The following is an 11,358-nucleotide window of genomic DNA, read 5'->3' on the forward strand; positions in this document are numbered from 1 at the left end:
AATTTTTAAAAATAATAATAATAATAATATTTTATTTTGGTATCAATGTGTTTGAAATGTCGTGTTTAAGAGCTTAAGATTACGTGAACAGGAAAAACAGTGTATTTTCAAAAATCACATATTTTATGCAAAATGCACTAATTTAAAAGATCTTGTAAGGAAAGTCATGAAATGATTGGTTTGTTTTTTTCCTCTCCTTTTATTTCTAAAACCTAATCCTTCCATCCCTGTAACCTTTAAACAATATTTCTTTTCTCCTACAAAGTTAAGGAAATATTTGATAAATTCTGGAATTTCTAAAACCAATGTCCTCCTTTGGACTCGACACATTTTAAGTGGTCGTTCGTAATGTTCAGTGGTTGTCAAACACAAGGATCCAATCAACCATGGGTAATCAAAGCCACACACTCTGTACCCACTACAGTAAGGAGCTGTTTATAGAGTCAATAGAGGGGGGGGGGGTGAGGTTGCCCAAGTAGACAGCATAATAATTTGTGGAGTTGATATAACATGAAAGGTGAATATGGGCTTCGCCAAGGAACCAAATGTAACAGATGAAATATTCATGTTTTTTCAAGACGATTGAGGAATCATAAACGCACTGCTATCCTCTGATAGCTTCGCGAACGGGAAAATGGTGCAGTCGTAGATGAATATCTGCCTTTAGAATGCGGACCGTTGAGATGTAGGAAAGTCATTGCTGCAGACATCGTCTACGGACAGACGTCTCATGGGGCTCATCAACTGAATTCTTGACCTTTGTGACGTTCAAAGGGATGCGAACGGTGTGTGTTTGACCTGAAGTGGTTGTTTTGTCTGGGAATTTTTAGTTCTGATTCTCTACATGTCCTAACTGATGGACCATTTCCACCCTTGACATAAATAAAGCCTTAAGGGCACTTTAACATTATTTCCATACCTTGTGCGAAACTTACGAAATGGGTTGGTGGTGAGGAAATGCTCTACCCAAAAACTCTCTGCTCTTTACTTATCTTAACCAAAATCTCAGCAGGCAAAGGAAACTTCTGAAAAACTGTATGCAAATTTCTGTTGGCTTGTTGGACCACTGTAGTTTGCAATATGGCGCAGTCGTTGGGATTTTAAATGGTATGCCTAATGCAAACTAGTGCGTCATGCTACAAAAATGAGGACATAGCTGAAAATGGGTTGTTCTTTTTACGGGCTATGTAGAGCAAAACTGTAGTGTGGATTTATCTAAAATGAATATCAGACAAATTCCTTTTGACTTCAAAATGTTGTGTACAAATTTGACACGCAAAACTTCAGTGTGGAGGAAAATATTAACAAACACAGTTGTAAAGTGGTGGGTTTTTTTATATCCCTGTACGTGAATTTCTTTTCCCGTTTCTTTACAAGACAATTTCACAAAACACAATTCTTGTCTATTTACCTTGTATAGGGTCGTCCAGCGACCCCAAAAGTCCCCCTTGGATAACGCTGTCAGCAGAAAAGAGAGTTAAGATTCGGAGATCAATGATATCCTGAATGCTAATCAAGTAGTTTAGAAATTTAAAAAAGCAGGACCCTATTGCTCGAAATAGACGTCACAGAGGAATAGAATACATGTATAAAGTTAATGAAACAGAATACAAAGGGAAATTGTTCGACAGTCGTGAATCACATTCGTGCACGCTAAAAAAATCATTATATACATTGAATTTTTAAATAGAACACGTGTATCTGACGACGCTTTCAGGTTGTAACATGTTATATTTATTAAGGCCCACATCAAAGGAAAGCTATGCGAGAGGAGTTGCTGACGTCACGTAACTTCATACCATGCAGTATAATGTATATTTAGAAAGTCATTGTTTCCTTTTGTGTGTGTGTGTGTGTGTGTGTGTGTGTGTGTGTGTGTGTGTGTGTGTGTGTGTGTGTGTGCGTGTTTGTGTGCGTGTGTGTTTGTGACTTTTGACTACGTTAACTCCTACGAGGTGATGTAGGATAACGCTTTGGTAGAGGCAACAAGGCAAAGTGACTATTTAAAAAAAAACAAAGTAGAAAGGAAAATCATGGATTTTAACGCCCTGCGATCCTATGAATGCATGGTATTATGGAATGACGTTAATGACTTACTCGATGAGACCATACCCACTATAAACACCCAGGTAGCCGCCAGCAGAGGAATGCACAGCATTGTGCGTATCCATGTAACTGGGTGGGGAGGTGGGCGTGGTTGTGGGTGGATCTGTGGGCGGATCTGTGGGTGGGTCTGTGCGTGGCTCAGTGGGGTGGGTCGTAGGTGGATCTGTGGGTGGGTCTGTGTGTGGCTCAGTGGGGCGGGTCGTATGTGGGTCTGTGGGCGATTCGGTGGGTTGGTCTGTGGCGTGGGTCGTAGGTGGATCTGTGGGTGGCTTGGTGGGTGGATCCATGGGTGGTTCTGTGGGGCCTGTCGTGGGTAGGTCAGGAGGCGGGTGGAAACCGGCTATACATACACCCAGCAACCCAGTGAAGACTAAGAAGAGTGAGGATGACGCCATGGTGCTGTTCCACGGGACAATAAAAAAACGACAGAAGGTGGAGAAAGATTTTCATTGTGACACAACTCCACCTCAGAATTACAAAATTCTATATTACATTGTTGGCCGTTTTGAGTAACTAAGACAACGAGATCAGAAAGCAAATGTTCTAACAGCTCTATCAAAATCATAAGAATATTCGGAGTCGTTATCAAGATATTCAAAGAATTGCACTCGAAAAAGCTTGACATATCGTGAAACTTAAAAAATTCTGAAGTCAAATTTCTCAAAATTACATGTAGGTACTGAGCAGATGGACTTTCTAATTCTAAGGTAGCGACAAGAAAACGCCTTGGACGATTTTATTTTGTTCTAAAATCTAAACAAACTTTACTAGAGTCTCCCCGGGAAAGTAATAAGAACCACAATATTGAACTGTAGGCACAATTGAAATAATTATATTATAGCTTTTGATACACGTTATTTGCTAGCTCAATTATTGGCTCCCTTCCTCATGCGTTTCTGTTCAGCAGAATTTGGTTTTTGACACATGTACATAGTTAAATGCAAATTGACGTGGTAAAGTCACATCACACGATCATCATCTACTGGACTAGATTGTCCTGCTATGAACAGCCAAGGAGAGAGACGAAGGGGCAACTGGAGGAACTGATGGGAAGACAATATCAGAAGACAGGCCCTGACGGGAGCACTTTACAAAAGAAAGTTGAGAACTCAGCTTTAATTTTAGTAAGCGTTTTACGCACTTGCAGCACAATTAGGTCATATAAGTGCAAAAGATTAGAGGTGTTACAAGATAGTATCAGGCACAAAAAGAAGGAGGAGAGATAAGGACTATAGATGTTCGATATGAAAGAAGAAGCAAACAAGGCCCAGAGAACCCGCCAACTATCCGCTTAGAACTCAGAGGAGTTGTAGAAGCTGGTTGCAAAATCTACAATGGTGCCAAACGGTCAGCCGGACTTGGAGATATGTGACTAGTAGCATAAATAGTTAAACCTCTTTGTTGTGAATGATTAGGTCTAGGTACGTTTGGCTCTCTGAACAACAAGGTATACTTATATTTGCCGACATTTTCTATTGAAAATAATTTGAGTGGAGTCTAAGACCATGCATAGATTCATAATAAATATCTCTAGGTAAAAGCGATGGTGTCCCATAGGTGTCACATACTAAAAGGACATGCTTAGTGAAAACATTTATCAATTGCTCAGTTTAAATCGTACTGAGCTGGACATCATCATAACAACAACAACAACAACAACAACAACAACAGGAACAACAACAACAACAACAACAACAACAACAACAACAATAACTACCCCCAGAGGCGGTGCTACTGACTGAAGTGTCTGTAGGCCATTAACAAATGGACGACATTAATCATGTTCTTATACAAGGTAGAAAAATAATTGTATTTGTAAATGGGTTGATTCACCAATGTCTTGCTCATAACTGTGCCTGAACCCTCAGCAGAGAACTGCTGCTGTTTCTTTCTTAATCCTAACTATCGTCATTTTCCTCTACTTCTTTTGTATGTTTGTCATCCTCTTGTTTCTAGCTATTTCCGGGGTGCCTTGATAGTTGAAGCAGACTTTGCGCTTTTGAAGCTAGAGAGGTGAGCAGAGTAAGCCTAATTCCCCGTAAGAACTTCTCTCTGTTGACATCCACCCCTTGGCGCTCATATGACCTTTTGCAGTTGAGAGCGCCGTAAAACATCTACTAAAACAAAAACAACAACAACAACAACACCAACGACCTGGACGATATCAATTTAAATATTACCATCGCCATCATCATCACCACCAACACTAACAGCACCACCACAAAAAACCCCAAAGAGAACAACGAGAACAACAACAACAACGACAACGACAACAAGAACAACAACAACAACAACAACAACAACAACAACAACAACAACAACAACAACAACAACCACAACAACGGTAACAACAACAACACTAACAGCAACAACAGTAACAATACGAGCAGTAACAATAAGATTACACAAACAATAGTAACAGTAACAAAAACCCTCAAACCTTTTCTTGGAGAAACAGCGACGACAACTATTGTACTTACCTAAACAAACGTGACTTATGAGCCAGGCTCGCGTCAGACTCTTACCCTCACCTGGTCACAATCAGTTAAAGCAAATGAATCTGTTTATATATCCTTCAGACTTCACACAATCTAACTTTGAAGCTTAGAAGAATTTGACTTGCTGTCTTTATGCCCATAGAGTTTACATTACTTTCATGAGACTAAATTAAGACATATATGATAATGTAAAATAATACTATATGGAGATATCCGTATCGCAAAATCTGCATTGTGTTTCATGCACATCAAAGGGGCTACAGATTATAGGAAGTTCAGTTTTGTAAGTCAAGGTTCATACAGGAATAAATTTTGTTTTCTGCTTCCGCTGTTGTGGCGTAAGCTGAACTTCCTCAGGGTGGAAAAAAATTTGCATTATTGAAAGCGAAATCTTTTAATTAAATCAAACAGTTTTCAGTGACTGTAGCCGGCTAAACGTTAGCATTAAGTATTAAAAACGGTTACAACACAACATTTGCTGTCGAGAACACTAGGCATCAGCGGGAAAATTAATGTTTCCCCAAGCTTGCACTAGTTCCCCCAAGAGTCATCTCGTATTATCGTCGTAAAAGAATTGATGTTGCTCACTGAGTTGAACAAGCATACAACTCCAATGAGTCAGGATACACGGGCAGAGGCAGACCACGCAAAACCTGGCTGGATGGGGGTAAAGAGGTCCTCGAAAAATAGCAAATCAAAAGCAGAAGTCACCTGCCTAGCCCTTAATAAACAATTGCACCTCCCCTCGGCATTTAACGATACAATAGGAAGGATAAAGTAAACAACAACGACGGTATGATACTACTACTACTACTACTACTACTACTACTACTACTACTACTACTACTACTACTACTACTACTACTACGACTACGACTACTACGACTACGACTACTACGACTACTACTACTACTACTTCTACTACTACTACTACTACTGATGTTCGTCCTTCGCTGGCGAAGATGACCTTGACTTCACATAACTGGAGGGGTGGGGTGTGTGCGTAGATGGCTGATCAGGCCGATCTTCGCACGGAAATGTCTGTCGCAGTGGGGGCAGGGGATGTTTGGGGCTGAATTAGGCTGGAAGGTGGGGCTCTCTCGGTCTTTTCTCAGCTGCCATCTCCATTCTTTCTTTCGGACGCGACTTTCTTCGAATTTCGCCACACCCAATCTTATTAAGGAGCGCCAAACGGTGCGGTCGCGAGCAGCTTCTTCCCAGGTGGTATGGGGAATGTCACAACTCTTCAGGGATGCTTTCAGAGCATCTTTGAAGCGTTTTTTTTGTCCGCCGAGAGAGCGTTTGCCTTGGGTCAGTTCACCGTAGAGTAGCCTCTTTGGGAGGCGAGAGTCATCCATGCGGTGAACATGGCCGGCCCATCGGAGCTGAGAGCGCAGTAGGATAGCGTAAATGTTCTCCATTTTGGCCCGCTGTAGTACCTCAGTGTCTGGGACTCTGTCTTGCCACTTGATATGAAGCAGTGTCCTGAGGCATCTCATGTGGAAGGCATTGAGCTGCTTGGCATGCCGGCTGTACACTGTCCACGTTTCGCAGGCGTAGAGCAGGGATGGCAGAACTACTGCTTTGTACACTTTGAGCTTGGTGTTAAGGCTCGGTCCTCTTCGCTCCCAGACCTTGTCTTTCAGTCTACCGAAGGCTGAACTAGCTCTAGCAGTTCTGTAGGCCACTTCCTCATCGATATTGACCGAACGAGAGAGGGTGCTGCCAAGGTAGACAAAATTATCTGCCACTGCCAGTCTCTGGTCGTAGATGGTGCAATGGGGCTCTTCGTAAGGAGCCAATGGGGCTGGCTGGTACAGAACTTCGGTCTTCTTTGTGGAGATGATGAGGCCGAAATTTTCGTAGGCTTTAGAAAAACGGTCCAGGCTTCCCTGCATGCCTGACAGAGTACTGGCATTCAGCGCGCAGTCGTCCGCAAAGAGAAAGTCGCGGGCTATGCCTGCATGGACTTTAGTTCTCGCCTGCAGCCTCCGAAGGTTGAAGAGTTTTCCATCAGTGCGGTAGCGAAAACCGACACCGATATCTCCGTCGTGGTAGGCGTCGGTCAGCATAGCTGAAAACATCATGCTGAACAGAGTGGGGGCCAGCACGCAGCCCTGCTTCACTCCATTAGTGACGGGGAAAGGCCGGGAGTACACGCCATCGTCTTGCACTCTTGCTGTCATGCCATCGTGGAACTGTTGGACCATCACGATGAACTTTGCGGGGCACCCGAACTTTGCCATGTTTCCTTTGCGCTTGTAAAGGTGGACAATTGAAGCGTCTTTGAGTTCCTGTGGCAGCTTTTCTTGTAACCACATGGCGGTAAACAGGTTTGTCAGTTTCTCTACTAGTGTCGGGCCCCCAGAGGCGTAGATTTCGGCTGGAATGGAGTCGGCACCTGGTGCCTTTGCCACTGGACAGGCGTTTGATAGCGAGCATTACTTCTTTTTCTGTTGGTGGGTCTGCTAGAGTATTGTCGATTGGCACTTGTGGTAGTCTTTCAATGGCTTCACTGTTGATGGAAGATGGTCTGTTGAGGACACTGTTGAAGTGTTGTGCCCAGCGCTCGAGGATTTTCTCTTTGTCTGTTATCAGCGTGCCCCCGTCTGCGCTGAGGAGAGGGGATTGCCCTGACGAGGTGGGTCCGTAGACGGCCTTGAGAGCGCTGAAGAAGTTCTTCATGTCCTTCCTGTCTGAGTAGGCCCGGATGGCGTCGGCCTTCTCACTGAGCCATTTGTCTTGTAGTCGTCGTAGTTCGAACTGGACTCTCCTCTTGGCCGTATTGAAGATCTCTTTCTTTGAGGTGGAAAAAGGGTCATTTAGGAGTGCTCTGTGGAGTCGGTGCTTCTCCTCTAATATTGTCTGGATGTGACAACTGTTGTCGTCGAACCAATCTTTGTGCTTGCGGGTAGTGGGGCCAATGGTGTCGAAGGCAACATCATAGACGGCGTCAAGGAGACGTGCCCACTCTGTCTCAACATCGGCATGTGGGTCTATGTCGCTTGGTTGTAGTTTTTTCTCTAGCTCTTCTACCAGCGCATGTTTGACAAGATCGTTCTTGAGCTTGGAGACGTTCAGTCGCTTGGCCACTTTGATGCCTTGGGGCCTCCTGGGTGGTGTGATTCTGAGGCTCATCTTAGAGATGAGGAGACGATGGTCCGTCCAACATTCTGCACCGCACATGGTCTTTGTGACTCTCACATCCTGTCTGTCTCTTTGCCTGACGATGACGTAGTCGAGTAGATGCCAGTGCTTGGAGCGTGGGTGCATCCATGACGTCTTGTTACGATTGGGCAGGCGAAAGACCGTGTTGGTGATGAGGAGATCGTGGGCAGCGCAGGTTTCCAACAGGAGGAGTCCGTTGCTGTTGCAGTTGCCAACACCGTGTTTCCCTAACACTCCCTCCCACGACTTGTGGTCTCTGCCGACTCGAGCATTGAGGTCACCAAGGATGATGAGTTTGTCTGCCCTGGGTACAGCTGTGATGGTCTTTTTTAGGTCCTCGTAGAATTTTCCTTTTATGTCGTCGGGGTTGGTCATAGTGGGTGCGTAAGCGCTGATTAGCGTGGCGACTTTCTTCTTGGGGAGCCGGAGGCGGGCAGTCATCAGGCGATCGTTGATTCCCTTAGGGGGAGCTGCCAGCTTGTTGACCAGGTTTGACTTGATAGCAAAACCAACCCCTGCCTCGCAACGCTCGTCGAGTCCACGACCGATCCAGAAGAATGTGTAGCTGGCAGACTGCTCTGTGAGTTGTCCTTCCTCAGCGAGACGAGTCTCACTGAGGGCGGCTATCTGTACTTTATATCGACCCAGTTCGCTGGCAATGAGGGCCGTCCGTCTTTCAGGACGGTTACTCCCTGAACGGTCAAGGAGGGTGCGCACATTCCATGCGCCAAGGGTGATGGTCATCTTAGATTTTTTTGAGTTCTTCTTACCGCTGGTATGGGACCCCTGCCAGCCGCGGCATGCTGGCCAAGGAAGGGTGAGACAGGCAATTTTTAGGACACCTTTTCTAGTCCCGTCCCCAGGCTGTGGGGGGAAGCAGTGCTATCCTGAAGAGGGCTGCTTCGTCGTCCAGGTGGCTGCCGAGTTCCAGCGCTGTCTCATTCACTGAAAAGCGACCACAAGGCCTGGACCGCCTACGTGTAGAGTTGTAACTACGACTGCCAGTGTGTCCACACCTGTCGCTTGGCCACTCGTCCATCGCCACAGGACTTGAGAAATGATGTGGGTGATGATGGGGGTGGGGATGATGAAGTCATGACTTGCGCTTGAATTTGATTTAAGTGAGGGAGAGTTGCGCAAAGTCGTCAGCCTCACTCTCTTGTCCCTGTCCATCTAGTTCCGGTGGCACGACGAAATCGAGACGGCCGGAGATGGGCCTGGATGCAGCGGATGGCCAGCAGTGTCTTCTTGTCTCACTGTGCCCTTGTCGCGCTCCGCGGCGCTCTGCTGGGACCGCCTTTCTGCCCGTTGAACCACCGAGTGGTTTCGTCCGCGCAGTCCGCCGGAGCCAGTCTTTGCATGCGTAGGGAGACAGACCCTAGTTATCTCACTAGTGGGTTTGAAACCCGACCAAGCTACCCTCTACCTGGTTCAGCCCGCCTGCCAAAGCGGTTACCGGGGTGTGGCCGCTGCGCATGCTGCAGCTTCGTGGAGCCACATGTGAGAGTTGAGTGTCCGGTGGGAACCAATGTAGAGAGGGCTGTCCTGAAAAGGACATGGCAGGCCTTCCCCATACAGAGGTACTATCCCTCCCTGACCACTCTACACCCACTACTACTACTACTGTCTGCCTGTCTGTCTGTCTGTCTGTCTGTCTGTCTGTCTGTCTGTCTGTCTGTCTGTCTGTCTGTCTGTCTGTCTGTCTGTCTGTCTGTCTGTCTGTCTGTCTCTCTCTCTCTCTCTCTCTCTCTTTCTCTCTCCCTCTCTCTCCCTCCCTCTCTCTCTCTCTCTCTCTCTCTCTCTCTCTCTCTCTCTCTCTCTCTCTCTCTATACACATTGAGGGGAGGGGGGGGGGATTCCACATTATTGGGACATTGGAAAAAAGCTCATCCTCTTGACTTGCTAGACTTTACTGTTGGCCTTCTAGTGAGGTTTTTATCCGCAGATTTTCAAATTTCTTGATGATACTTATGACTTAATAAGGTCTTTAAGATATCGTGGTGCTTTGTTGTTCATACACTTGTGACATAAAAGAGCAATTTTATAATCAATTTCAGTTTTAACTGGTAGCTAATATAACTTTATTGATAAAGGTGAGATATATTTGTTCTTTTGGGGGTTTTTTTAAGGAGTGGTTACTCGGGTGACTAGCGCCAGGCTACTCGCCCGATCTAGGATTTCTGCGCAGGTTCCGGGCGAACGAATTCGGTCGATTAGCCCCGCCTGGCCTGCGGCTTCTGGCCTGTGGGGATTTCTGCCCATGCTCCTTTAAAATTCGCGTGATCTATCGCGCAAGATTCAGTCTCTCTCTCTCTCTCTCTCTCTCTCTCTCTCTCTCTCTCTCTCTCTTTCTCTCCCCCACCCTCCTCCTCCTGTCTTTCTCTTTCTCTCTCTGCCCGAAGACAAAATTTATCGCTTTCAACCCAGGGCTGTAACGTTTGTTTACACTTGCTTCACGGACCGTCACGAGCTAAGAAGACGAAGTAGATCTAGCGCCTAAGTCTCGTTCAGACACGAGGTAGGGCAATTGAAACATCTTGGTAGTAATTAGACAATCTTTAATAGCATCACGGCGCTGCATTTCTGACGCTAGCCACTCTAGATCGGGCGAGTAGCCTGGCGCTAGTCACCCGACATTGGGCGAGTAGCCTGGCGCTAGTCACCCGACATTGGGCGAGTAGAATCGGCCTTTTTTAAATTAAGATCAAACGAGCAGCTCTATTATACATTAGAAATTATAAAGATCTGTAAAGAGTCATACATAACAGAGAGGAATTAAAGTTCATACGCACTTACGCCTGGATGAGGGTCTATGTTTGGGACGAGGAAAAACAAGTTAAAAACAAAGAAATTAACACCCAAAAAAAAGAAAAGAAACAAAGAAACAACCAAAAAACCCCCGAATAAACAACACCCACCCACTCAAAAACAAATGTCACCCCCAACTCCCCGTCCCCTTCACCACAATGTTTCCCTGTGGCTATGCAAATGGACAAGATACCATAAATTGAAACCAATAATACAATAAGTGAGGCACAATGGTAGAGTAATTTTATAAACTTCATTTCCATGAGAAAATGTCTTTTGTCCTAAAGTAGATGCCCCCTATTTTTGAAAGCCTTTGATGTAGGCTTAGGGCGAAAACTTAAAGAACGCTGATTTCGGAGACTGACTCAGTGAGCGCCAAGAGGTATAACATTTCCTTATGATTTCCAATTTGCCCCACATAGAGCTGGCAGACTGCAGGCGGCTTTAAGCTCGGATCGGCGTTGTCGGCTTTATCGGAATCCAAACTACATTCTTATTACGCCGAAAAACTGGGAAGGGCACCTCTCTGTCAACTCACTCGACCCCTGTGCTTTCTTGTCGTATCTCCATTTTTTTAACAGTGAAAATGTGACTTCTTCTTAAGCTCACTCTTACTTGTGAACTGCTTTCACTGTTATTAAAAATGACGATGCGACAAGAAAGCACTGAGGTCGCGAACTCTCAATGCCGTCTCTCCGTCGCCAACTCGACTGGACAGGGGACAATTTTAAACGGCCATTTCAGAGCTGGTGCTTCACAGCAGACAAGAACTGATTAC

The sequence above is a fragment of the Aplysia californica genome, unplaced genomic scaffold (assembly GCF_000002075.1).
Source record: "Aplysia californica isolate F4 #8 unplaced genomic scaffold, AplCal3.0 scaffold00439, whole genome shotgun sequence".
NCBI lineage: Eukaryota > Metazoa > Mollusca > Gastropoda > Aplysiida > Aplysiidae > Aplysia > Aplysia californica.